The sequence below is a fragment of the Oncorhynchus tshawytscha genome, linkage group LG03 (assembly GCF_018296145.1).
Source record: "Oncorhynchus tshawytscha isolate Ot180627B linkage group LG03, Otsh_v2.0, whole genome shotgun sequence".
In the NCBI taxonomy this organism is placed as follows: domain Eukaryota; kingdom Metazoa; phylum Chordata; class Actinopteri; order Salmoniformes; family Salmonidae; genus Oncorhynchus; species Oncorhynchus tshawytscha.
Window position 1 is genome coordinate 22,875,310 of NC_056431.1, and position 25,965 is coordinate 22,901,274.

Here is a 25,965-nt window from a genome sequence, read left to right on the forward strand (position 1 = left end):
GTGTGTGTGGTGTATACTTTTGTTTCAAAGTAGATTTGTTTAAGACTACCAAGAAACACTCTGTGTGACCCTGATTCAGCCCAATGCAGTAAAATGTTATTAAGGGTTAGGGGATTGGGAAAGTAAGATTGTGAATGGGAATCAATTGTTTGTCCCCATAAGGATAATAAAATAAAGTTGTGCGTGTGTGTTTAATGTATTCATCACAGCCACAATCACCCACCTATGTCGTTTGACATTTCTTAGGAGAAGTTACGTTGTAATAATATATTACCAGCGTGTGAAATTGTGCTTTTGCTCTAGTGGCTTGGAAAGACAGACTCAATATATTGAAGGCTTCCAAGGGTCACTTGGAAGTTCAGAACAGAGTATTGGTTCTTGTTGTGTATGATCTTGCACACGGACACTCCAGGGCTTCACCCACTCTCATACTGTCACTTTCTGTTCATCTCTGGCACTCAGTTCTCTGCTTGATGTGTTTTTTTTTATCTCACATACATCTCTCTCTCTCTCTCTCTCTCTCTCTCTCTAGCTCTGTTTCTTTCTCATCTCTCTTTCTCGCTCTCTCTCTCTCTCTCTCTCTAGCTCTCTTTCTTTCTTTCTCCTCTCTCTTTCTCTCTCTCTTTCTTCTCTCTCTCTCTCTCTCTCTCTAGCTCTAGCTCTGTTTCTTTCTTCTCTCTCTTTCTCCTCTCTCTCTCTCTAGCTCTCTTTCTTTCTCCTCTCTCTCTTTCTCTCAATTTCAATTACATTATCTATCTCTCTCTCTCTTGCTCTCTCCCTCTTGCTCTCTTTCTTGCTCTCTCTCTCTTGTTCTCTTGCTCTCTCTCTTGCTCTCTCTCTCTTGCTCTCTCTCTCTTGCTCTCTCTTGCTCTCTCTCTTTCTCTCTCTCTCTCAATTTCAATTCAATTATCTCTCTCTCTCTTGCTCTCTCTCTCTCGCTCTCTCTTGCTCTCTTGCTCTCTTGCTCTCTCTCTTGCTCTCTGGCTCTCTCTCTTGCTCTCTTGCTCTCTCTCTTGCTCTCTTGCTCTCTTGCTCTCTCTCTTGCTCTCTTGCTCTCTCTCTTGCTCTCTTGCTCTCTCTCTTGCTCTCTCTCTTGCTCTCTTGCTCTCTCTCTTGCTCTCTTGCTCTCTCTCTTGCTCTCTTGCTCTCTCTCTTGCTCTCTCTCTTGCTCTCTCTCTTGCTCTCTCTCTTGCTCTCTTGCTCTCTCTCTTGCTCTCTTGCTCTCTCTCTTGCTCTCTTGCTCTCTTGCTCTCTCTCTTGCTCTCTTGCTCTCTCTCTTGCTCTCTTGCTCTCTCTCTTGCTCTCTTGCTCTCTTGCTCTCTTGCTCTCTCTCTTGCTCTCTTGCTCTCTCTCTTGCTCTCTCTCTTGCTCTCTCTCTTGCTCTCTCTCTTGCTCTCTCTCTTGCTCTCTCTCTTGCTCTCTTGCTCTCTCTCTTGCTCTCTTGCTCTCTCTCTTGCTCTCTTGCTCTCTCTCTTGCTCTCTCTCTCTTGCTCTTTCTCTCTCTTGCTCTCCCTCTCTCTTGCTCTCTCTCTCTCGCTCTCTCTTGCTCTCTTGCTCTCTTGCTCTCTCTCTTGCTCTCTCTCTTGCTCTCTTGCTCTCTCTCTTGCTCTCTTGCTCTCTCGCTCTCTCGCTCTCTCTTGCTCTCTATTTCTCACTCACTCACTCACTCAATTCAATTCGCTTTATTGTCATGACGTAACAATGTACATATTGCCAAAGCTTATTTTGGATATTTACAATATCAAAATAAATAAAAATGAGAATCAAAATTGTCAACGGGACAACAGTAACAACAATAACCAAGGGTCAAAATAACCATACATTCAACAATAACAATAAGCATACAGTAGAGGACATGTGCAGTTTGATTGGTCTGTCAGACACTGTCTCTCAACTTATGACAGTCAGCAATGTAGTGCGCTGCCAACCCACAGCTCTCTGCGTCCTCCCCCAACAGGACAGGTAGCCTACTCTCATCAGAGAGGTCTTTGAAACCTTGAATAAGGGTTTCAAATGTGGGAAATGACACTCTATTTGTTTTATATTTTTGACATTTTGTCAGGAAGTGCAGCTCTGTCTCAGGTTCTGCTGTGGTGCAGTGGTTGCACAGCCTTTCCTCTACAGGGAGCCAGGTTTTCCTGTGTCTACCCTTCTCAATGGCAAGGCTGTACTCACTCACTTACTCACACACACACACACACACACACACACACACACAGTGCGGTGATTATCTTAGGTCAGCTTGAAGTGCTCATTTAACTGGACAGGTAGTTAAGACTTCCCTGGCTGGCAGACAGAAGATTTCTGTAGTCCGAATCGGTGCTTGAGAGTTGTGCCTCAGCCAACACGCATCATTACAGGGGGATAACTGATGGACAGGAGAGTCGGCAAGGACATGTGCAGCAACTGTCACTGCCTTCTAAGAGAAGAAGTAGATCTCCTGGAGTATGGGATGATTGGAAGGCTTCGGGTGTATCATAGCATCCCAGGCTTGCGGCTAGGAAAAGACTTGTATATGTATAGATATGGAGAGAAACTTTCTGAGTAGGGAGCGTAACATAAAGTCATGCGGGGACACTTGTTAATATTTAGAGAATTGCCAGAGAAAACACTTAAGCACATTGAATCATTTTGAGAGTTTGGCTCGGGAGCTCTCGCTGGTGCCCTAGTTCTATGATAGAGAGTGTTTAGACTAAAAATAACCTTGTGACATTGTTCTTCGAGCATGCATATTATCTGTGAGGCTGATTCGAAAGCAAAGCATCAAACAGCAGGTGTTCCCTGTCTTTGAACAGAGCTAGATCTTGAGCTAGAGGAGGATGTAAAGAGGAGAACAGGAGGTGAAAGTACTGGATCAACTCTCAATCCCACACACACACTGTACGTCTAATGGTTTAGCAAAGCAAAGATTACCACCGCAAGAAACATAGCAAAGAACAGTGCAAACAAACACTAGCAAAAGGGGACCCTGAGTTTGGGAGACCCTGGTTCAGGCAGTATTATTATTTTCCTTCTAGTTTATTGAATACTGTTAAAAAGAAGAAAAATAGATCCTTATTTTTGGGGGGAAGCATCAAGATTCCCGGTGTGCTGGAGTTTTTCTTCTTTTTTAATAGTGTACTTTTAGCTCCGTGTACCTAGTATCACATTAAGGTGTACGAGTTCACTCTTTCAAGTTGAGTGAACAAAGTCTTTAGCGTTCACTTCAATTCGCCCAGGCAGTGATTCCCTAAGACAGAAGGCGTTTGGATTTTTAAAGACGGAAGTCGTTCATAGCCTAATCTTGTTGTTGTCGTTACTGTTCTCCCTCTAGATCCCCAAGACTCCTAATACCTTATCATTCAGCGTCCAAATCACTCAATCCAAATTTCAGAGGACAAGCTGATTGTTCATGTTGTTCAACCTCTACGGCGGAGACAAACAAACAAGGCTACAAACCCTCCAATTACAAAAGAAAGGTAACAATTCAGTACCACTCCATTGTGAACAGCAATCAAGGCCTGGCTTCTTTGTTTCCTCGCCTTTGTCCTTGGCTGGGAAGCAGCAGCTAAAGAGGAGAGAATATTTTTCATGTCAACCCCGTCTGCCCATGATGTGTCCTTGGAAACTTTGGCCGTCACCCCCCAAAGAGAGAATAATAAATGGAAGAAAGAAAACATGGGCCGACTTTTAAACACCCTTCGAGATCTCCGGCTGCTGTGAGGAATAGGATTAGGCGGCGAGCTCCAGGAACGGTCGGCTGAAAGCTCTCTGTAAACTGCTCATAAACAGACCGTTGCTTCAGGCCAACACTGCCACATAAACCCACGAGTAAATCCTTCCTTTGTGTCTCTGCTTACTGAGACAAAAAAACGGTGATGGAAATGCTAACCAAGATTATGTCCCAGTTTTCTAGATCGTCACATGTAGCCCTGATGTGTACAATAACTTGACGATGTCTTTCATACCAACAGGTGTCCACTCGACGAGTTTTGATGATGTACTTTTGTGTTTTCTGCACCATGACTCTTTCTTTTTGTTTTTTGAAAAGGTACGGCTTCTTTTCTAGCCTCTGCCTATTCTGTCCCCTTCCAACCCTGAGCTTTATTGTTGTGGATCGATCAGAAAATGATGCAAGTCATTCCTGTCTCTCATTAAAACAAATAGTGACAGTATCACGCTCTCTAATGCGAGGCGAACCACCCCCCAAGCCTTAATAGGGGCTTAAAGGGATGTTCATCCACGGTGAGCGATGTCATTACCACAGCTTTAGAATATGTGGGTCACTAACTTAATCTGGGTAGGCGGGACGCTTGCGTCTCACATGGCCAACAGCCAGGGGAAATGCAGAGCGCCAAATTCAAATACATTTCTATAAAAATCTAACTTTCATTAAATTACACATGCAAGATAGCAAATTAAAGCTACACTCGTTGTGAATCCAGCAAACATGTCAGATTTCAAAAAGTATTTTCGGCAAAAGCACAAGATGCTATTATCTGATGATAGCACAACAGTAAACAATGAGAGTAGCATATTTCAACTCTGCATGCGTGACACAAAACGCAGAAATAAAATATAAATCATGCCTTACCTTTGACGAGCTTCTTTTGTTGGAACTCCTATATGTCCCATAAACATCACAAATGGTCCTTTTGTTCGATTAATTCCGTCAATATATATATAACATAATATATAATATAATTTATATATATATATATAAATAATATACAACGTCGCTACAAAATATCTCAAAAGTTATCTCAAAACTTTGCCAAAACATTTCAAACTACTTTTGTAATACAACTTTAGGTATTTCTAAACGCATATAATCAATCAAATTGAAGACGGGATGATCTGTGTTCAATACAGGAGCAAAACAAACTGAAGCTACTTTTCTGGTTCCGCGCCTCTATCAAAAGGTACACATGAAGTGATGTTCGTTCTGAGCTATGGTACTTCTTCATTACACAAAGGAAAAACCTCAACCAATTTCTACAAACTGGTGACATCCAGTGGAAGTGGTAGGAACTGCAGGAAAGTCGATTAGAATTCTGGATTCCCCATGAAAACATATTGAAAAGACAGTGACTTAAAAAAAGAAAAATCTGAATGGTTTGTCCTCGGGGTTTCGCCTGCTAAATAAGTTCTGTTATACTCACAGACATGATTCAAACAGTTTTAGAAACTTCAGAGAGTTTTCTATCCAATACTAATATGCATATATTAGGATCTGGGACAGAGTAGGAGGCAGTTCAGTTTGGGCATGCTATTTGTCCAAAAGTGAAAATGCTGCCCCCTACCCCAAACAGGTTAAGCACACACTGTATCATACAGAACAAACCCAACGCAGCCAGATGCTGAGGAGGACATAGTGGTCATGACAGTACTGGAGAAAAGAACATCACAGTCACAGCATCTATTTTCCCTGCGGAGCACAATATTGTCCTCCAATAGTTGTTCTATGCTTAAACAATGGATGTCTTATGGCTAGTAATGGGATTGTCCGCAGGCAGTGTTTTGGAGATTCTCTCTCCCCAACACAAAGAAACGGAACGCCCCACTCTCTCCTCGCTCCCTTCTGCAGGATGCTTTGCAATTTCCTCTTGCCCTTTATCTTATCGCTGTTGTGTCCTTTCTCAAATCTCAAAATACCCCCCCCTCGTTTCATCCCCCTCGGTAGTCTCTACACCTCTGCCTCCTCTTTTCTTATTTTCTCTCCCCTCGTGAGATGTAATTAAAGAGCACCAGCCTTCCCAGAATGAGACACGGGCCTACCCCTCGGCCCCTACGTGTACCCCGGGAAGAGTAGCTGATGCTTTTGCAGTGGATAATGGGGATCCTAATAAATACCAAATACCCCTTGACCTTTTGTGCACAGCACACCCAGGTACCATTTACACCAGAGGCGTTTATTGAAAAAACCCACAAGCACTTCAATCGTGGTAAAAGCAGCATGGAGCACGGAGAAGGCCACGCGGAAGCTCGATGGAAGCCGATCGATCCCTTCCATCTGATGGATAAGAATTTAGCTAGTCATGGTGAATTATTATGATGTGAGTAGGAGAAAAAAAAACTATGAGACATAGAGTGGCCTAAGATTCTGAAGGCATCTTTAGAGAGTGCCAGTCTGTATAGATACAGTCACAGTGAATAAAACCATAGAGGAGTACAGACACACACTGGCGCCAAGTCGACCTTGAAACCCTTTCAGTCGCGGTCCTCCCTTTTCTGTTATACGGAGGACATTTTTATTAAAGGCGTTGAACTGGGATTCACCCTAACATTATTGCCATTCTATCCTCCACCCTCCCACGTGTACAGAGAGCACACAGTTCTTTCCCACTCTGCAATTATGTCCCAGAGTGCATCTGGTCTCAGGGGGAGTGTGCATTCGGTGAAGGTGCCAGTAGGGAGTGGTAAATGGTGGGAGGACCTTTTTCGTCAAGGTTAAATGAAGGGCTAGGCAAATGACGCCTCTACTCTGACAGTCAAATAATACATACAAGCAGAGTGAAGGGTCAACCCCACCCATTCATCCCCGCTTACTTCCCCTCATCCACATCGATGGAACAGTAGTGGAGAGGGTAGCAAGTTTTAAGTTCCTCGGCATACACATCACAGACAAACTGAATTGGTCCACTCACACAGACAGCATCGTGAAGAAGGCGCAGCAGCGCCTCTTCAACCTCAGGAGGCTGAAGAAATTCGGCTTGTCACCAAAAGCACTCACAAACTTCTACAGATGCACAATCGAGAGCATCCTGGCGGGCTGTATCACCGCCTGGTATGGCAACTGCACCGCCCTCAACCGTAAGGCTCTCCAGAGGGTAGTGAGGTCTGCACAACGCATCACCGGGGGCAAACTACCTGCCCTCCAGGACACCTACACCACCCGATGCTACAGGAAGGCCATAAAGATCATCAAGGACATCAACCACCCGAGCCACTGCCTGTTCACCCCGCTGTCATCCAGAAGGCGAGGTCAGTACAGGTGCATCAAAGCTGGGACCGAGAGACTGAAAAACAGCTTCTATCTCAAGGCCATCAGACTGTTAAACAGCCACCACTAACATTGAGTGGCTGCTGCCAACACACTGTCAATGACACTGACTCAACTCCAGCCACTTTAATAATGGGAATTGATGGGAAATGATGTAAATATATCACTAGCCACTTTAAACAATGCTACCTTATATAATGTTACTTACCTACATTATTCATCTCATATGCATACGTATATACTGTACTCTATATCATCGACTGAATCCTTATGTAATACATGTATCACTAGCCACTTTAACTATGCCACTTGGTTTACATACTCATCTCATATGTATATACTGTACTCGATATCATCTACTGTATCTTGCCTATGCTGCTCTGTACCATCACTCATTCATATATCCTTATGTATATATTCTTTATCCCCTTACACTGTGTATAAGACAGTAGTTTTTTTGGAATTGTTAGTTAGATTACTTGTTCGTTATTACTGCATTGTCAGAACTAGAAGCACAAGCATTTCGCTACACTCGCATTAACATCTGCTAACCATGTGTATGTGACAAATAAAATTTGATTTGATTTGATCCCTCAGGCACTGTTATGGGTGACAAACAGTGTGGAAGATATAATCTACTGTATATGTCCATAGCGACAAAGTCCCAGATGACAAGTAACTTTCCCAACCCCCTTCCCCTGTCACTTCTCTCACCCTGGAGACCCAGTCCCAACCCTCCGTTCAATCACACGGATCTGATGTTTAACCAATAAGGTTTCCATCGTTCTCTCCAGCAAGACACAAATCATCATAATTATAGGCTGTGAAGCATCTTTTTCATGCACTGTCTTGTGTGTGCTGGGGGATGGGCATACACATACAGAATCATTGAAATGAAACGTGATGCTTTTCCCACCGTTAAAACCTGTTAAGGATCGGACCCTTTTTTTCAATTTTCACCTAAAATGACAAAATGACCCAAATCTAACTGCCTGTAGCTCAGGACCTGAAGCAAGGATGTGCATATTCTTGATACCATTTGAAAGGAAACACTTTGAAGTTTGTGAAAATGTGAAATGAATGTAGGAGAATATAACACATTAGATCTGGTAAAAGATAATATAAAGAAATGCAAGAGAAGGGCCAATATATGACTTGGGAATCCAGGCGCAATTTAGATTGTGGCCAATAGATGGCAGCAGTGTATGTGCAACGTTTTAGACTGATCCAATGAACCATTGTATTTCTGTTCAAAAATCAAGACTGCCCAAATGTGCCCAATTGGTTTATTAATACATTTTCAAGTTCATAATTGTGCAGTCTCCTCAAACAATAGCATAGTATTATTTCACTGTTATAGCTACTGTAAATTGGACAGTGCAGAATTGAAGCTTTCTGCCCATATAGGATATGTCTATGTCCTGGGAAATGTTCTTGTTACTTACAACCTCATGCTAATCACATTAGCCTATGTTAGATCAACCATCTCGCGGGCGACACACCGATCCTGTAGAGGTTATTAAACAAACACCAGTTATGAGACGCAGTAGATATGTATAGCTCTCATTATTCTACCTACTGCATTTTCTAAAGGAACGCACAGTAGTTGTCTTCTTAGAGGCAAACATTCTACACAATGTTTTGAATGTTCTCTTTGCTAGGTCTCAGGGAATAGGAATACTTAGCTTGAGATTTCTATTCTAGCATATATGGAGAAGATTTTCCCCAAGAGACACATGTAAGAAGGGTTGTGTTATGATGAGCTTCTATTGGCTGTCATGGACAAAGTGTTCTTATTATATATGGTGCATTTGGAAAGTATTCAGACCCCAGTGAGGCAGCCTAGAGCTAGTAGAAAGAGCCAACCAGTGAGCCAGTCTAGAACTAGCAGAAAGAGGCAGCCTAGAGCTAGCAGAAAGAGCCAGCCAGTGAGGCAGCCTAGAGCTAGCAGAAAGAGCCAGCCAGTGAGGCAGCCTAGAGCTAGCAGAAAGAGCCAGCCAGTGAGGCAGCCTAGAGCTAGCAGAAAGAGCCAGCTAGTGAGGCAGCCTAGAGCTAGCAGAAGGAGCCAACCAGTGAGCCAGTCTAGAGCTAGCAGAAAGTGCCAGCCAGTGAGGCAGCCTAGAGCTAGTAGAAAGAGCCAACCAGTGAGCCAGTCTAGAACTAGCAGAAAGAGGCAGCCTAGAGTTAGCAGAAAGAGCCAGCCAGTGAGGCAGCCTAGAGCTAGCAGGAAGAGCCATCCAGTGAACCAGCCTAGAGCTAGCAGAAAGAGCCAGTCAGTGAGGCAGCCTAGAGCTAGCAGAAAGAGCCATCCAGTGAGCCAGCCAGTGAGCCAGCCTAGAGATTTCCAGAAAGAGCCCGCCAGTGAGGCAGCCTAGAGCTAGCAGAAATAGCCAGCCAGTGAGGCAGCCTAGAGCTAGCAGAAAGAGCCAGCCAGTGAGGCAGCCTAGAGCTAGCAGAAAGAGCCAGCCAGTGAGGCAGCCTAGAGCTAGCAGAAAGAGCCATCCAGTGAGCCAGCCTAGAGCTAGCAGAAAGAGCCAGCCAGTGAGCCAGCCTAGAGCTAGCAGAAAGAGCCAGCCAGTGAGGCAGCCTAGAGCTAGCAGAAAGAGCCAGCCAGTGAGGCAGCCTAGAGCTAGCAGAAAGAGCCAGCCAGTGAGGCAGCATAGAGCTAGCAGAAAGAGCCACCCAGTGAGCCAGCCTAGAGCTAGCAGAAAGAGCCAGCCAGTGAGGCAGCCTAGAGCTAGCAGAAAGAGCCAGCCAGTGAGGCAGCCTAGAGCTAGCAGAAAGAGCCAGCCAGTGAGGCAGCCTAGAGCTAGCAGAAAGAGCCAGCCAGTGAGGCAGCCTAGAGCTAGCAGAAATAGGAATAGCGAATGAACCAAGTAAAAAAAAAAATCCCAACATGAACTGCTTCACAGTAGATGTGTAAATCAGCCAAGTATGTTAGCAGATTGCGCTAGCTCAGGTATTCCCAAACTGGGGTACGTGCAATGCCGTCAAGGGTACGCCAAATAAAAATGTGATTCGCATTTAAAAATACATATATAATAATTATTTATAAAAAATACAAATAAAAATGACTTTGCATTTTCAAACAGTCCATTTATCTTTTCCAATGGGGCTATACATTTGGGTGAGGTTTTTTTCCGTTTCACTGCCAAAAATGTAACTAAACCATCTAGTGTTCAGCGAAATAACAACACAATGTTAAATACAGGTAGCCTAGTCAAATAATTAATATCCAATCACATTAACCGTTACTCTATCGCAGGAATTGCGCTAACGGTCCATATGTAGCCAAACGTAGCTGCTGATCATTCCGTTTGCTCGAAAATTGATAAATGGTTAGAAAAAGTAAGGCCATATAGAGACATACCAGCTTCACTGGTAGTACTGCTGCTACCAGCAGTACTACACCTGCACCTGTCGACAACACAAGTTGTTCTGCTACCAGGAGCACATCTAATGTTAGCATCAGTAATTCTACACTGACAGTTGTGAATCTGATGCAGCGGAAGAACTACTGGCCCCTTACCCAGGAAAGCACCGAACAACAGACTGTGACGTTGGACCGTCAAAGAGGCGCAAACATGATGAGAACTACCTTGATTTGGGGTTCACTTATATTGGGAGTAGTGCCTTTCCTCAACCACAGTGTGTTATATTTACAAAAGTATTATCTCACAACTCGATGAAACCTTCACTCTTGCACAGACATTTAAAAACAAAACATGCCAATTTGAAAAATAAGCCACAGGAGTTTTTTGAGCGAGAATTAAAACGACTTTCGAGTAGTAAGACATGTATAAAAGCAACAGATACCATTAATAAGAAGGGGCTAGAAGCATCTTATATGGTGAGCTACTGAGTGACTAGGACAGGCAAGCCCCATACTATTGTGGAGGACTTAATTATTCCTGCTGTTGCGGATATGGCTGAGACAATTCTGGGGGGAAAGGCAAAAAACTATACAGACAATTCTTTCATCAAACAACAACGACCCATCAGTGACATGGCAGGAGATGTTTTGAAACAATTACTGCTTCGCATACAAGCCAATTAATTTTATGCGTTACAGCTGGATGAGTCAACAGATGTGGCGGGCCTGGCACAGCTCCTGGTATATGTCCGGTTCGTTTATGGGGGGTCAAATAAGGAAGACATCCTCTTCTGGAAACCAGGACAACAGGAGAGGATATTTTTAAAGTACTGGACAACTTTGTGACATCAAATGGACTTTGGTGGTCAAGATGTGTTGGTGTCTGTACTGATGGCGCAAATGTCATGACAGGGAGACATAGTGGAGTGGTAATGCTCATGCAAGCAGTTGCTCCCGACGCCACTTGGGTACATTGCAGCATCCACCGAGAGGCTCTTGCTGCCAAGGGAATGCCTGACAGCTTGAAAGATGTTTTCGACACTACAGTGAAAATGGTAGTGAAAAAAGCAAGGCCCCTGAACTCTCATGTATTTTCTGCACTATTCAATGATTTGGGCATCAACCATGCTTTTACAACATACAAAAGTGCGCTGGTTATCAAGGGGCAAAGTATTGACACAATTTTTTAAAGTTCTCTTTACTGACCATCATTTTCACATGTTGAGGCTATGATTGAGAAGTTGGAGCTCTTCTCTGTCTGCATTAACAAGGACAACACACAGGTCTTTCCATCATTGTATGATTTTTTGTGTGCAAATGAACTCAAGCTTACGGACAATGTCAAATGTGACATAGAGAAGCACCTGAGTGAGTTGGGTGCGCAATTACGCAGGTACAGTACTTTCCCGAAACGCATGACGCAAACAACTGGATTCGTTATCCCTTTCATGCCACTTACTGATATCTGAACAAGAGAGCCTCATCGAAATTGCAACAAGCGGTTCTGTGAAAATTGAATTTATGCCAGATTTCTGGATTGGGCTTTGCTCAGAGTATCCTGCCTTGGCAAATCGAGCTGTTAAGTCACTGATGCCCTTTGCAACCACGTACCTACTGTATGTGAGAGTTGATTCTCGTCCCTCACTAGCATGAAAACTAAGTACAGGCACAGACTGTGTGTGGAAAAAGACTGAGACTCCAATACAACCCAACATTGAGTTATGTGCATCATTCAAGCACACCCTTCTCATTAACCTGTGGTTATTCACCATTTTTGATGAATATTTTTGTGCCCTGGTCCTATAAGAGCTCTTTGTTACTTCCCACAAGCCGAGTTGTGACAAAGATTCACACTCATTCTTATGTTTAATAAATGTATTGTATTGTGTGTGTGTGTGGCAGGCTTACAATGATGGCAAAAAACAACATTTGAGAGTGCGCTGACCCTGGTGCTGGAGGGGGTACGCAGCTGGAGGTTGAATGTTTGAAGGGGTACAGGACTATGAAACGTTTGGGAACCACTGCGCTAGCTGATTGAGATTGCAGGGAGTATGTTGCGTCACTTCAAGGATTGACAGCGATCCAGTGGAAGCTTGTCTTCAGCTGACGATGCTCGCCATGGTCTCGCTATGTTGCCAGTCTCTACTGTGACAACTACACTGTTCTGGGCCATGCAAATATATCTTCTAGCTCCACTGTGAGGACATACAGTAGTTGATAGGACGGACGGACGGGGGGGGATTCATTTCTATTAAACCTCACCAGCACAGACTACCCCACACCCCATCCTTTGATTAAAACAAACAACTAAAACCCCACTGTACTGAACATGAGAGCATCAACAAGCCCCTCACCATAGGGATTACACAGTCAAGATAATGGAAAACTGGTAGCAAAATGTACGACGAAGCAGGGGGATTAAAAGGGATTGTACTGTACTCCATCGTAAGAGAGAAATAATCAGGGTCAAAGGGGTTGACTTACCCGGGCCTACAACTTTATATATTATTCTTATGTCTGTTATTCCTTTCCACGACTCATCCCGTCTACTGGCTCCGGACCCAGAGTTTATGTAAACCGGTCAGTCTTGTCCGTGTCGTCCGCGTCGTGCTGTACGGGTCGCGTCGAAGACACAGTGACCCAGATGATGACGTCCTCATGGTTATTTGAGTCGATGACATGGTCCGCGACATGGGCCGTGGGGTGTAGGTAATCGGCTTGGCACTTTAATCACCAGCCGTCACTCCCTCAAGCCTCTAAGCTCACGGTCGCATTAAGGAACAGCTTTTTTGGTTCTTTCTCTTTTTGTTCTATTTATATCCCATCCTAGGCTTACTCTAGGCCACTGCGTGTCCCCACAGCCATGCAGAGTGCAATGGAATACTCACAGTGTTTGTGTTTTCCCCATCATGCATCCACAAATCAGTCTGTTCTTGCCTCTACTTAGTCTACTATATAATCTATTTATATCCACAACCATGGCATACTGTATATAGTATCTCTCCTTATTCTCGGTGTAGACCTATTTTCTATGTGGAGTTTTGACTGGAACACTTTGTATGTATGTCTCCTTACTTAGTTTATGCTCTGTTCAATCCCCTGATGTACGATATAGGTTTTTGCCCATTGAAACAATACAATACAATGCAGCTCACAGTTCCTGTTCACAGCTAGCATTCATAGCATTTTTGAGCCTTCCCTACCCATTAACACAGCAGAAGTGTTTTTTTGTTACTGTGGTGACCACCACATAGTTTTAACAGATAAGGGCCCTCACTGACTAGCAGGCCTAGCACACATTCTCTCTCCTTGAACCAATTATAATCCTTCTTCTTCACACTCCACCACCAGTGTGCCTGTGCATACAGGTTATTCATTGGTCGACCTGCTCAGGTATCCAAGGGATCCATTGGTAATTGGGCAGTAAAGGTGTGACTCGGGGGCCCCAGACGGAGCATGATTAGAGAGTGGATACTGCATAGTGGTTTTGTCTCTCCGTCCCCCTGTGCGGAGAGGAAAGGGGGAATGAATAAATAAAAGGTGTGAAAGGAATGCTTTGTGTTGGTGTATCCTGCCGGAGGGGTCAGACAAACTTTTCCAACCACTGTTACAGTCTGGGCCACACTTCAGAGAGAGGGGGGAAACAGGATAGCTGTGCCAGGAGCCCGTGGCATCCCTGAAACTACAAACAGAGAAGAGAGAACAGAGAGAGAGAGAGCAATGTTGGAGTTTAGGAAATTAATTGAGTTCTCAGAGTGAGTAAAGGAGAGTTTGGAAAGGTGGAGGGACAAAGTTTTGTTCTGGCGTTTAAAGGTTGTTGGATGAGTTAAGGATTTGAAGTTCAACAAGTGTTAGAAAGCAATGACAGCTTTTTGACCTTTGCAATTTGCTGTGAAATTACAGGTGACTGCATGAAATGAAAGGTGAGTGCACCTGCTGAGTTTTTAAATGAACCAATTATTGGTGGATTGTTAATTCATTGCTATGTACAAAGTGTGTAAATACTTTTCTCTCTTTACAAAATGTTTGGTTGGTTGGAAAATGCTCTATAACTTAATATTCTACAGATGTAAATGGTTTCCCACTGTAATATCCCATATCACAACATACAGTACCAATTTTAAAAAGCTCTCTATAATCACACTAGATGATTATTTAATGGAATTTCCAAATCCACAGCCAGTCTATACTTTGGGGCAGTTTGTTTATAAAGTAAGATGGATCAACACACACACACACACACACACACACACACACACACACACACACACACACACACACACACACACACACACCTACCTCTCACGTACTCCACCCCCTCTGGGTAACCTCCTCGCCTACACTTGTGTGCACTAACGATGCTGAACGACTCTGCTTTCATTTCTCCAGAGGACGGGTCCTCTCCATCAGCAGGTTGGCCAGGTTATTCTAACCCATTTTAATTGGCCCAGGCAAACATTACTCAGGTGGCTGTGTGTGTGTGTCTGTCTCCACGCTTGTGTGTCGGTGTGCATCAGTGTGCGGCGTGCCTGCGCGTGTTTGTCTCTCTCTGTGTGTGTGTGTGTGTGTGTGTGTGTGTGTGTGTGTGTGTGTGTGTGTGTGTGTGTGTGTGTGTGTGTGTGTGTGTGTGTGTGTGTGTGTGTGTGTGTATGTGTGTGTGTGTGTATAGCACAGCTGACAGGCCAGGCTGCTCTGTTTAATCTCCAGGGGAGATGGGGAGACCGGGGGAGATCTCTACTTCGGCTACACCTGCTTACTGCTGGAGCCGCAGCCTGCGGGCCTTAGAACCAATGCTAACTTCACTCTGCCCTCCGTATCTCCATCTGGAAACAGGAAGACCTGTCAATTAGTTTACTGAGCTGCAGACTCTGAGTGCCTCCAATTTGTGTTGTAGGCTCTTTCTGCTATAGCTATTTACTATTGGCATCAATGTTGTTGAATTGTTGGCACCATAGGCCCATCCTGGTCTGAAATAACTGACCAATCATGGCACATTTGTCACCTCCAATCAGATGTTGTGGGTTGACAGTTAATATAGCATCAGATATAATCTTCTACCCCACAGTGGCTGTGTGTCAATCCATCGTGGTGAGAGTGGGAGGGGGTGGATGGATGGACAGAGGCGTTCGATAGCACAGTATGCCGTCTGTAATCTTGTTGGAGATATTGTAACATCTGACAGGATGGGGGGGCTGAGATACGCTGTGCTTGTCTCGCGGTCCCATAGTGGCAAATTAAACGATGTCAGTTTGACTGACTCATCTTGTATGTGCATGCTACACCATGATTGTAGCCTTTCTAATCATGTTTGGTTATTCTGTGTATCTGAATGTGTGTGTGGTGGGGGGGGGTTCTATGTGTGTGCCTGCGTGTGTGCATCTGTCTTCTGTGTGTGTGTGTTTTCAGGTGTGCAAAATAAAAATATAAATTGGAGGAGGATGTAAGTGAGAAAGCTGGCAGTCAGGAAACAGAGTTTTTCTCTCTCTCTCTCTCTCTCTCTCTCTCTCTCTCTCTCAGGGTGGACAACTTGAGGAACTAGGCCTGTTAAGCTCATTGGCTGGGTCTTGTATTTTGGCTGCGGTGTCTGAAAAAAATAACACCAAATAGACGAGGCCAATCCGTTACAGGGTTTAGTCTACTTTATGTCATTAGGGTTTGTCTAGTTGTTCGTCCCCACCCCAGGAACATTATGAAGACTAAATGAAGAGAGAGGGAATCACATGATTGGTTCTCTGTGTTGTGGTCTGAGTTCTGCTTCCTTGGTGGCCACTCTTGTGCTCAGATGATGATGAATAGGTACCCACTGTAACAACAGCCACCCAGGCAGACACTATGTTTGTTTAGGTGTGATATAGTGTAATGGATCTTGTCAGACCAGAGGTTTACTCTGTATTATGAGAGGTAATTCACTTCTGTAGATTGTCAACAGGTATTATTGCCTTGAAGCTTTCCGAAGTACATTCCCACTTATGACATTTTTCTATGCTGATAAATGGTTTGAATCAGCATCCTGCTGGACGTTAGAGCAGGTCACCAGCCATTGTGTGTCTTCTCTGTGTGGCCCTACACCGAGAGGCAGACACACACTGTCTCCCACTCTCTCCCTGCCTCGTCCTCTCCCAGCCCTCTGCTACAACCGGTTGGGACTCGACTGGACATCGGTGCTACATCACTGTCAGACACACACACACACACACACACACACACACACACACACACACACACACACACACACACACACACACACACACACACACACACACACACACACACAGAGAGACACACATAGACACAAACACAGCTCCCCTCGGGCTGAGGATTAGATGATGTGCATCAGTAAACAGCTCCTATCACAGCAGCTTTGTCTCCATGGCAATCATGCAATCATGCAATCATGTTGTTATGTTTGATTCAAACAGAGGCTCTATTGCTGTTGCCTATATACTGCTGATCATCCCACAGTTCACTTACAGTGACCAGAGACTGTATGATGTTTACCATTAGGGAGGTTTGAGAGTTTTTTTGGATTCAGTGTTTCTAAGTGATCTAGGTTTGTGTGGGTTGAATGCTCTCTTGGGGAGGTTCCGTGAGATTGAAGTGGGTAGGAAACTATTTTGAAAGTACCAATATCCATTTCAAGTAATAGTGTGTTTTGTCAAAAGTAGCACTTTTTTTTACATTGTCACCAATCTCTCTGACTTATTCCTAGTAGACTGAAACGAAGTGTGGTGAGCCAGACATTTCCCTTACAGCCTGTGGTTGTTTTGGCCACATTAGGTGGTTTCAGCAGTAGTTGGAATATGTTTCTCCTGAGAGGGCCAAACTCACTGGGCTCCAGACAGCTACTCTGACTGGGAACTGTAGACAAAAAATAATTATTGTATTATTATATGAGCTGGTAAACCACCAAGAACACAAAGGTCTGACGATCCAGAAGAATGTCACGCTTGCGACAGACACCACATGACATGAAAGGAAAGAAAACATTTTTGACAGTTATTCTTGAAAGACCAACTAAGGCTATATATAACATTGCAACAATTACCCCGTGACCTCAATCCTGAGAGGAAAAAGTATATTCGTGGTTTAACTACCGTCAGCTCGAATATGTAAAATACATTTTGGCCACTCGTCCCTATTTGATTTTAATTGACTCGACTGTCAGGTGTTTGTCTGAGGCTAAACTGTGACGTTGACGTTCCATACCGATAGTTAAATATCGGTTGAATAAAAATGTAATAAAATACTGCTGAAAACTCCACTCTGATCGATAGCCTTGGTATTTCTTACATCCCTCCTCCTCACCTTTCTCTTTGCTGTTAAGACCCCCCCCACCCCCCACCCCCCCACCTCTCTCTCTCTTTCCTGGAACACATTCATAACACATTTGACACTCCCTGGCTTTTCTCCAATATGCTCTTATCCTTCTCTTCTCAACTTCACCGACCCCCTTACCCTCAGTGCCGTTCCATGCTACACAGACACCTCTTAAGTACAATCAAACAAATTCGAATTCCTGAACACTGACATGTCACGGCTAAATCTGAACCCCAGATGCCACTCACTGGGACCTGAACGGTAAGCTACGAGGACACCTGCGTTGACGTCAACGAGGCTAGCGTTACCCTGGTGACAGACACACACTCGGTAATAAAAGAGTGGTGTAATTAATGTGATATTACCAGAGTCTCTATCTGTTAAATTCATCTTGATATGTTACCGGGCTATTTCTCTCACGGTTTGTGGTGTACTTTTGAGAGCTCAATTGAACGAGACTGCAGAACAAATTAGCAGTGTAGATCATTTTTTGGGGGTCTCTGGTTCTTCTTCTGTCGTCAATGGTAACTACTGATGGTCCTCGCTGAATGGTGGCCAATGTTCCATACAGTATTTACAGTACTTATGGGTTCTCCAACAATGCCTTCAACGATGTCCCTGAGAGGGTTAATGAAGTTATAGCCTATTGAATGCAATTTCATCGTTGGCAATGCAGAGAGGTGATCAAATCATCCATGTTGTTTCTGTAACTTGACCGAACAGACCAGTCTATTTATTGATTGGCCCTATAGGGTAAGAGCTTGCTCAGAGAGAATGTTGTTCTCACATGCTGTTGGTCTCAATGGTTAACACGATTTCAGTCTGATAGAATCTGTTGCCATGTGTGTCCGTGTGTGGTTGTGTGTGTGTCTGTGGACATGAGTGAGTGAGTTGATTGATTGATCATGTGTGTAGAGGCTCTCTAGTATAACCAACCTGACCCTGTTGCCTTGCCAGTGACAGCTTTGATAATTGAACATATGCACTTACTATGCACTCTGTACACACAATACACAGTAACACACATACAATCTCTCCCACTCATTTCCAACCTAGAATACATGCCGATGGACACACACGCACGCACATGCACACATTATGGAAAACACGCATACACACACAAATACACACACTTTCTCGCTCGCTCTCACTCACTCACTTACTCACTCACTTACTCACTCACTCACTTACTCACTCACTTACTCACTCACTCACTCACTCACTCACTCACTCACTCACTCACACACACACAAAATAAATGATATGAATGACTACTGTGATGAGCTCCTGTACAGGAGCTCCTGAGTTGCTAGGGGGAAGGAATTGGATCCAAATAATATTTGCTTAAATGAATGTTCAAGTAATTACAGTTGCATAGCAATTGCAATGTTTACTCTTTTGTTTTTGTATCAATTTGGAATATGGGAGCACATCAAACCAGTTTATTACAGGATCAGTTTATTACAGCATTTCAAATGGTTATCTTCTAATTAATTGGTATGAATTTAAACACATTATATGTGATGACGTTTCAGTTCGGCGAACAACTGTTATTACAAAATAATTTCTACTGTCTCGTTTGTGTCTCCAGGCACTCACGTGTGGCAAACACAACACCGAGAATCTATAGATGGATGGATGGTGTTGTTTTTGTGCTTGACTGTCACAAGGTTAGATTATAGGTACCTCGCTTAAGCTTTGATGGTTAATGGTCGGTACTACCTGAATGTGATGAACAAAGCCACTCCCGTTTGTAAAATGGATTGATAAATACCCCAGTAACCCTACCTGCACCAAGTGCTCATACCCCCACCAAGGCACCTTGGGGTAGGACCCTTCCAGGTGAAGGGCCTCTGAAATAATGAAGGTCTATGTTTGGGCCACGCCATGGAACCCTGGGAGTAATGTGTGATGGATTGATCTGTTACCGCTCTCATCTGAGTCCATCGATCATCTGTGCTTTGTTGCTGCTGTTTTCAATAGGAACATTCCACACTCCACTGCTCCCTTACGTTCGCCGTCGTCGGGATTGGCAATGAGGGGTATTAGCTATCCATTTCTTTTCTCTGTGTGCTCTGAAACATGATTTGTCATCAAATTGCAACAGTACAGTCAAGTGCTCACTAAGCATAGTGAGAGTCCTTCACAAACGTAAATGGAGAATATGCTTTTGAGAGTCTTCGTTTGCTGGCAATGGACTTAGCAACGAGATCTGCTTGAGACAGGAAAAAGTTAACTTTGTTTCACAGAGCTTTCACAGTGTCTGCAAGATGTCAGTGACATACATTACCTTCATAGCGTATGTGCAACTACTGAACAAAAATATAAGAGATACAGTATATAAGGAAATCAGTCAATTTAAATAAATTCATTAGGCCCTAATCTATGGCTTTCCCATGACTGGGCAGTGTCTCTAGCTGGAGGGTAGCAATACCCAAGTTATGCATGCTCATCTCAACTCTGAATCGGTCTAGCTATAGCTGGACAGTAGCAGTGCCCTCTCAGTGTCAATGTAAGGTGAATCCCTGTCAGGGTAAACCCCGCTGAGGTGGGCTGAGATGTGTGTTAGATGGGAGGAAGACCAGCTGCGTGGTTGGTGGATAGGGGTGTGTGGTAGATGGGAGGAGGATTAGCTCCGTGGTTGGTGGGTAGGGGTGTGTGTTAGATGGGAGGAAGACCAGCTGCGTGGTTGGTGGATAGGGGTGTGTGTTAGATGGGAGGAAGACCAGCTGCGTGGTTGGTGGATAGGGGTGTGTGTTAGATGGGAGGAAGACCAGCTGCGTGGTTGGTGGATAGGGGTGTGTGTTAGATGGGAGGAAGACCAGCTGCGTGGTTGGTGGATAGGGGTGTGTGTTAGATGGGAGGAAGACCAGCTGCGTGGTTGGTGGATAGGGGTGTGTGTTAGATGGGAGGAAGACCAGCTGCGTGGTTGGTGGATAGGGGTGTGTGTTAGATGGGAGGAGGACCAGCTGCGTGGTTGATGGGTAGGGGTGTGTGGTAGATGGCAGGAGGATTAGCTCCGTGGTTGGTGGGTAGGGGTGTGTGGTAGATGGGAGCTGACAAGCTGTGTGGTTGGTGGGTAGGGGTGTGTGGTAGATGGGAGATGACTAGCTGCGTGGCTGGTGGGTAAGGGTGTGTGGTAGATGGGAGGTGACTAGCTGCGTAGTTGGTGGGTAAGGGTGTGTGGCTGATGGGAGGTGACTAGCTGCGTGGTTGGTGGGTAGGGGTGTGTGGTAGATGGGAGGTGTCTAGCTGCGTGGTTGGTGGGTAGGGGTGTGTGGTAGATGGGAGGTGACTAGCTGCGTGGTTGGTGGGTAGGGGTGTGTGGCTGATAGGAGGTGACTAGCTGCGTGGTTGGTGGGTAAGGGTGTGTGGCTGATAGGAGGTGACTAGCTGCGTGGTTGGTGGGTAGGGGTGTGTGGTAGATGGGAGGTGACTAGCTGCGTGATTGGTAGGTAAGGGTGTGTGGTAGATGGGAGGTGACTAGCTGCGTGGTTGGTGGGTAAGGGTGTGTGGCTGATAGGAGGTGACTAGCTGCGTGGTTGGTGGGTGAGGGTTTGTGGCTGATAGGAGGTGACTAGCTACGTGGTTGGTGGGTAGGGGTGTGTGGTAGATGGGAGGTGACTAGCTGCGTGATTGGTGGGTAAGGGTGTGTGGCTGATAGGAGGTGACTAGCTGCGTGGTTGGTGGGTAGGGATGCATGTATTAGATAGGAGGCAACTGGCCGTGGCAGGGGAGAGACAACACACTGAGAGCCCTGTCACTGAGCCCTGCAACCACTCATCAGACTTAAGGTGTGGAGCAAAGTGACTGTGTGAAGAATTATGACTGAGAAAAGCACTGCAGTCCTCCAAGGGATAAAATTGAGTAAATAGCCTGGTAACACTATCTATCTACTAACCGTGACCCTAGCTCTGACCCTAAACTTAACCCTAGCCATAACCTTAACCGTAACCTTAGAAAGCAATTGCATAGCAACATATAGTTTGTTGATAGTATGACCATCTGAAGACCATCTAGAGATGGAACATCTGGACTATCCATATAGTGGGACCAACAGCCCTAATACGGTTGAAGTCAGAAGTTTACATACACCTTAGCCAAATACATTTAAACTCAGTTTTTCACAATTCCTGACATTTAATCCTAGTACAAATTCCCTGTCTTAGGTCAGTTAGGATCACCACTTTATTTTAAGAATGTGAAATGTCAGAATAATAGTAGAGAGAATGATTTATTTCAGCTTTTCTTTCTTTCATCACATTCTAAGTGAGTCGGAAGTTTACATACAATCAATTAGTATTTGGTAGCATTGCCTTTAAATTGTTTAACTTAGGTCAAACGTTTCAGGTAGCCTTCCACAAGCTTCCCACAGTAAATTGGGTGAATTATGGCCCATTCCTCCTGACAGAGCTGGCATAACTGAGTCAGTTTTGTAAGCCTCCTTGCTCGCACACGCTTTTTCAGTTCTGCCCACAAATTTTCTATATGATTGAGGTCAGGGCTTTGTGATGGCCACTCCAATACCTTGACTTTGTTGTCCCTGCATTTTGCCACAACTTTGGAAGTATGCTTGGGGTCATTGTCCATTTGGAAGAAACATTTGCGACCAAGCTTTAACTTCCTGACTGATGTCTTCACATGTAGCTTCAATATATCCACAAAATTTCCCTGCCTCATGATGACATCTATTTTGTGAAGTGCACAAGTCCCTCCTGCAGCAAAGCACACCCACAACATGAAGCTGCCACCCCCGTGCTTCACAGTTGGGATGGTGTTCTTCGGCTTGGTGTTCTTCGGCCTCCTGTAACGCGATTCGTCTTCCTCTGACGAGGAGTATGAAAGATCGGACCAATGTGCAGCATGGTAAGTGTTCGTCATTTTTAATGAAAAGTCACTGAACACGAAAATACAAAATAGCAAAGTGAAAGACAGAAACGAAAAATGAACCAGTTCTGTGTGGAGGAAACAGACACAGAAAACAATCACCCACAACTCAAGTGGGAAAAACAGGCTGCCTAAGTATGGTTCTCAAAACAGTTACATTTGGCCAAACAGGACATTTTTCCAAAAAGTATGATCTTTGTCCTCATGTGCAGTTGCAAACCGTAGTCTGGCTTTTTTATGGCAGTTTTGGAGCAGTGGCTTCTTCTTTGCTGAGTGCTCCACCTCGTGTGGAGGTCTATAATTTTTTTTCTGAGGTCTTGGCTGATTTCTTTTGATTTTTCCATGATGTCAGGCAAAGAGGCACTGAGTTTGAAGGTAGGCCTTGAAATACATCCACAGATACACCTCCAATTGACTCAAATTATGTCAATTAGCCTATCATAATCTTCTAAAGCCATGACATCATTTTCTCAAGCTGTTTAAAAGGCACAGTCAACTTAGTGTATGCAAACTTCTGACCTACTGGAATTGTGATACAGAAAATTACAAGTGAAATAATCTGTCTGTAAACAATTGTTGGATAAATGACTTGTGTCATGCACGAGGTAGATGTCCTAACTGACTTGCCAAAACTATAGTTTGTTGACAAGAAATTTGTGAAGTGGTTGAAAAACTAGTTTTAATGACTCCAATCTAAGTGTGTGTAAACTTCCGACTTCAACTGTATATGACATAGGGCTGATAGTGTGTAACTTGACTGTACTGTATCAGCTGGCGAGGCCATGGGCATATATGACGCCAATCACTCAGCCATGTCACCTACGAACCTTCATCCCTGCACCCTCCGCCCTCTCCACTGACCTTATCAGCTGACCTCAGTTGGCAATGTGGTAGAGTGAAAGGTCAACAATGTGAGAGGCTTTCTGGGTAATCTGAAAAGCACATAGTGTAGGCTAATATTACATGCTATGATTATTTAGATTAGAAATACATCTGAGGCAGTTATACAGTGCCTTGCAAAAGTATTTATCCCCCTAGGCGTTTTTCCTATTTTGTTGCATTACAACCTGTAATTTAAATGGATTTTTATTTGGATTTCATGTAATGGACTTTCACAAAATAGTCAAAATTGGTGAAGTGAAATGTAAAAAAAAAACTTGGTTAAAAAAAAATTAAAAATGTAAAAACAGAAAAGTGGTGTGTGCATATGTTTTCACCCCATTTGCTATGAAGTCCCTAAATAAGATCTGGTGCAACCAATTACCTTCAGAAGTCACATAATTAGTTAGCTTGCACACAGGTGGACTTTATTTAAGTGTCACATGATCTGTCACATGATCTCAGTATATATACACCTGTTCTGAAAGGCCCCAGAGTCTGCAACACCACTAAGCAAGGGGCACCACAAAGCAAGCAGCGCCATGAAGACCAAGGATCTCTCTGAACAAGTCAGGGACAAAGATGTGGAGAAGTACAGATCAGGGTTGGGTTATAAAAAAAAATATCTGAAACTTTGAACATCCCACGGAGCACCATTAAATCCATTATTAAAAAATGGAAAGAATATGACGCCACAACAAACCTGCCAAGAGAGGGCCGCCCACCAGAACTCACGGACCAGGCATGGAGGGCATTAATCAGAGAGGCAACAAAGAGACCAAAGATAATCCTGAAGGAGCTACAAAGTTCCACAATGGGATGATTGGAGTATCTGTCCATAGGACCACTTTAAGCCGTACACTCCACAGAGCTGGGCTTTACGGAAGAGTGTCCAGAAAAAAGCTATTGCTTAACGAAAAAAAGAAGAAAACACATTTGGTGTTTGCCAAAAGGCATTTGGGAGACTCCTCAAACATATGGAAGAAGGTACTCTGGTTAGATGAGACTAAAATTGAGCTTTTTGGCCATCAAGGAAAACACTATGTCTGGCGCAAACCCAACACCTCTCATCACCCCTAGAAAACCATCCCCACAGTGAAGCATGGTGGTGGCAGCATCATGCTATGGGGATGTTTTTCACTGGCAGGGACTGGAAAACTGGTCAGAATTGAAGGAATGAAGGATGGTGCTAAATACAGTGAAATTCTTGAGGGAAACCTGTTTGTTTTCCAGAGATTTGAGACTGGGACGGAGGTTAATCTTCCACCAGGAAATGACCCTGAGCATACTGCTAAAGCAACACTGGACTGGTTTAAGGGGAAACATTTAAATGTCTTGGGAATGGCCTAGTCAAAGCCCAGACCTCAATCCAATTGAGAATCTGTAGTATGACTTAAAGATTGCTGTACATCTGTGGAACCCATCCAACTTGATGATGCTGGATAAGTTTTGCTTTGAAGAATGGGCAAAAATTCTAGTGGCTCGATGTGCCAAGCTTATAGAGACATACCCCTAGAGACTTGCAGCTGTAATTGCTGCAAAAGATGGCTGTACAAAGTATTGACTTTGGGGGTGAATAGTCATGCATGCTCAAGCTGTCTGGTTTTTTTGGTCTTATTTCTTGTTTGTATTTTGCATCTACAAAGTGGTAAGCATGTTGTGTAAATCAAATGATACAAACCTCCCAAAAATACATTTTAATTCCAGGTTGTAGAAAATATTCCAAGGGGGGTGAATACTTGAGCAAGCCATTGTAATCGAGGGCAGAGGAAAGCTGAGTTGGGGTTTGCAGGGAGGAGGCTAGCGTGATGATAAGAGAGTTTGACGTCTGTCTCCGCCACCCAAACCACATCAGACAAGCCAAACCCTTGCCGTCTTAGCCGCCCACTGCGTTGCACAGTCTGGCCAAATTCAAATGACTCCGGTTAGAGAAACTATCAGCTAGAATCGCTCCCCTTTTTGCCTCCAGTGTTCTGTTGCCTCTGCTTCATGAATATTTTGTCGCCTCAGGATACAATTTTTCATTTGCATATCTGACGAGCGACACAATAACTGCTTATAGGAATCGCGCCACTTTCATGTGCCAGGTTGCTGTGTTGCTGCGTTGTTGCGTCAGATAGACATAGTCTCTGTATTGAGCTCTGTTTAGGGGTGAACATGAAGTTGCACATCATATTTTTAACAGAATCGGTTACTGTACCTATAGTTCTGTTTTCAAGCCCTCCAGTGCATGTAATGGCTAGTCCTGCGCTATATGTTAGTTTCTACTGTTGTTATCACTCCATTCTCAGGCTTTCAGTTGGTGTGTCTCTCCTGCGACTATTTTGCTCAATAACACAATAAGGACACATATTCCTCTGTTCACAGCTCTTTCCATTACAGCCAGCCACGAACCGCATATTTCTTCATATGAGAAGAAAAAGACCCTCCGATCTTGCTCTTAGGGGCTGTGGGATTGAATAAAAGCCTCTGAACATTGCTTATTACGGTTGTGAGGGGAATTTAATAACCTCAAATGAAGTGCATC

The 25,965-nt window shown here is 44.2% G+C and overlaps 1 protein-coding gene across 2 annotated transcripts in view; it reads left to right on the plus strand.

The window, feature by feature from the left end:
• Positions 1 to 25,965, plus strand: part of LOC112231477 (mannosyl-oligosaccharide 1,2-alpha-mannosidase IA) — a 203,395-nt gene that overhangs the window by 99,848 nt on the left and 77,582 nt on the right. The window lies entirely within an intron of this gene.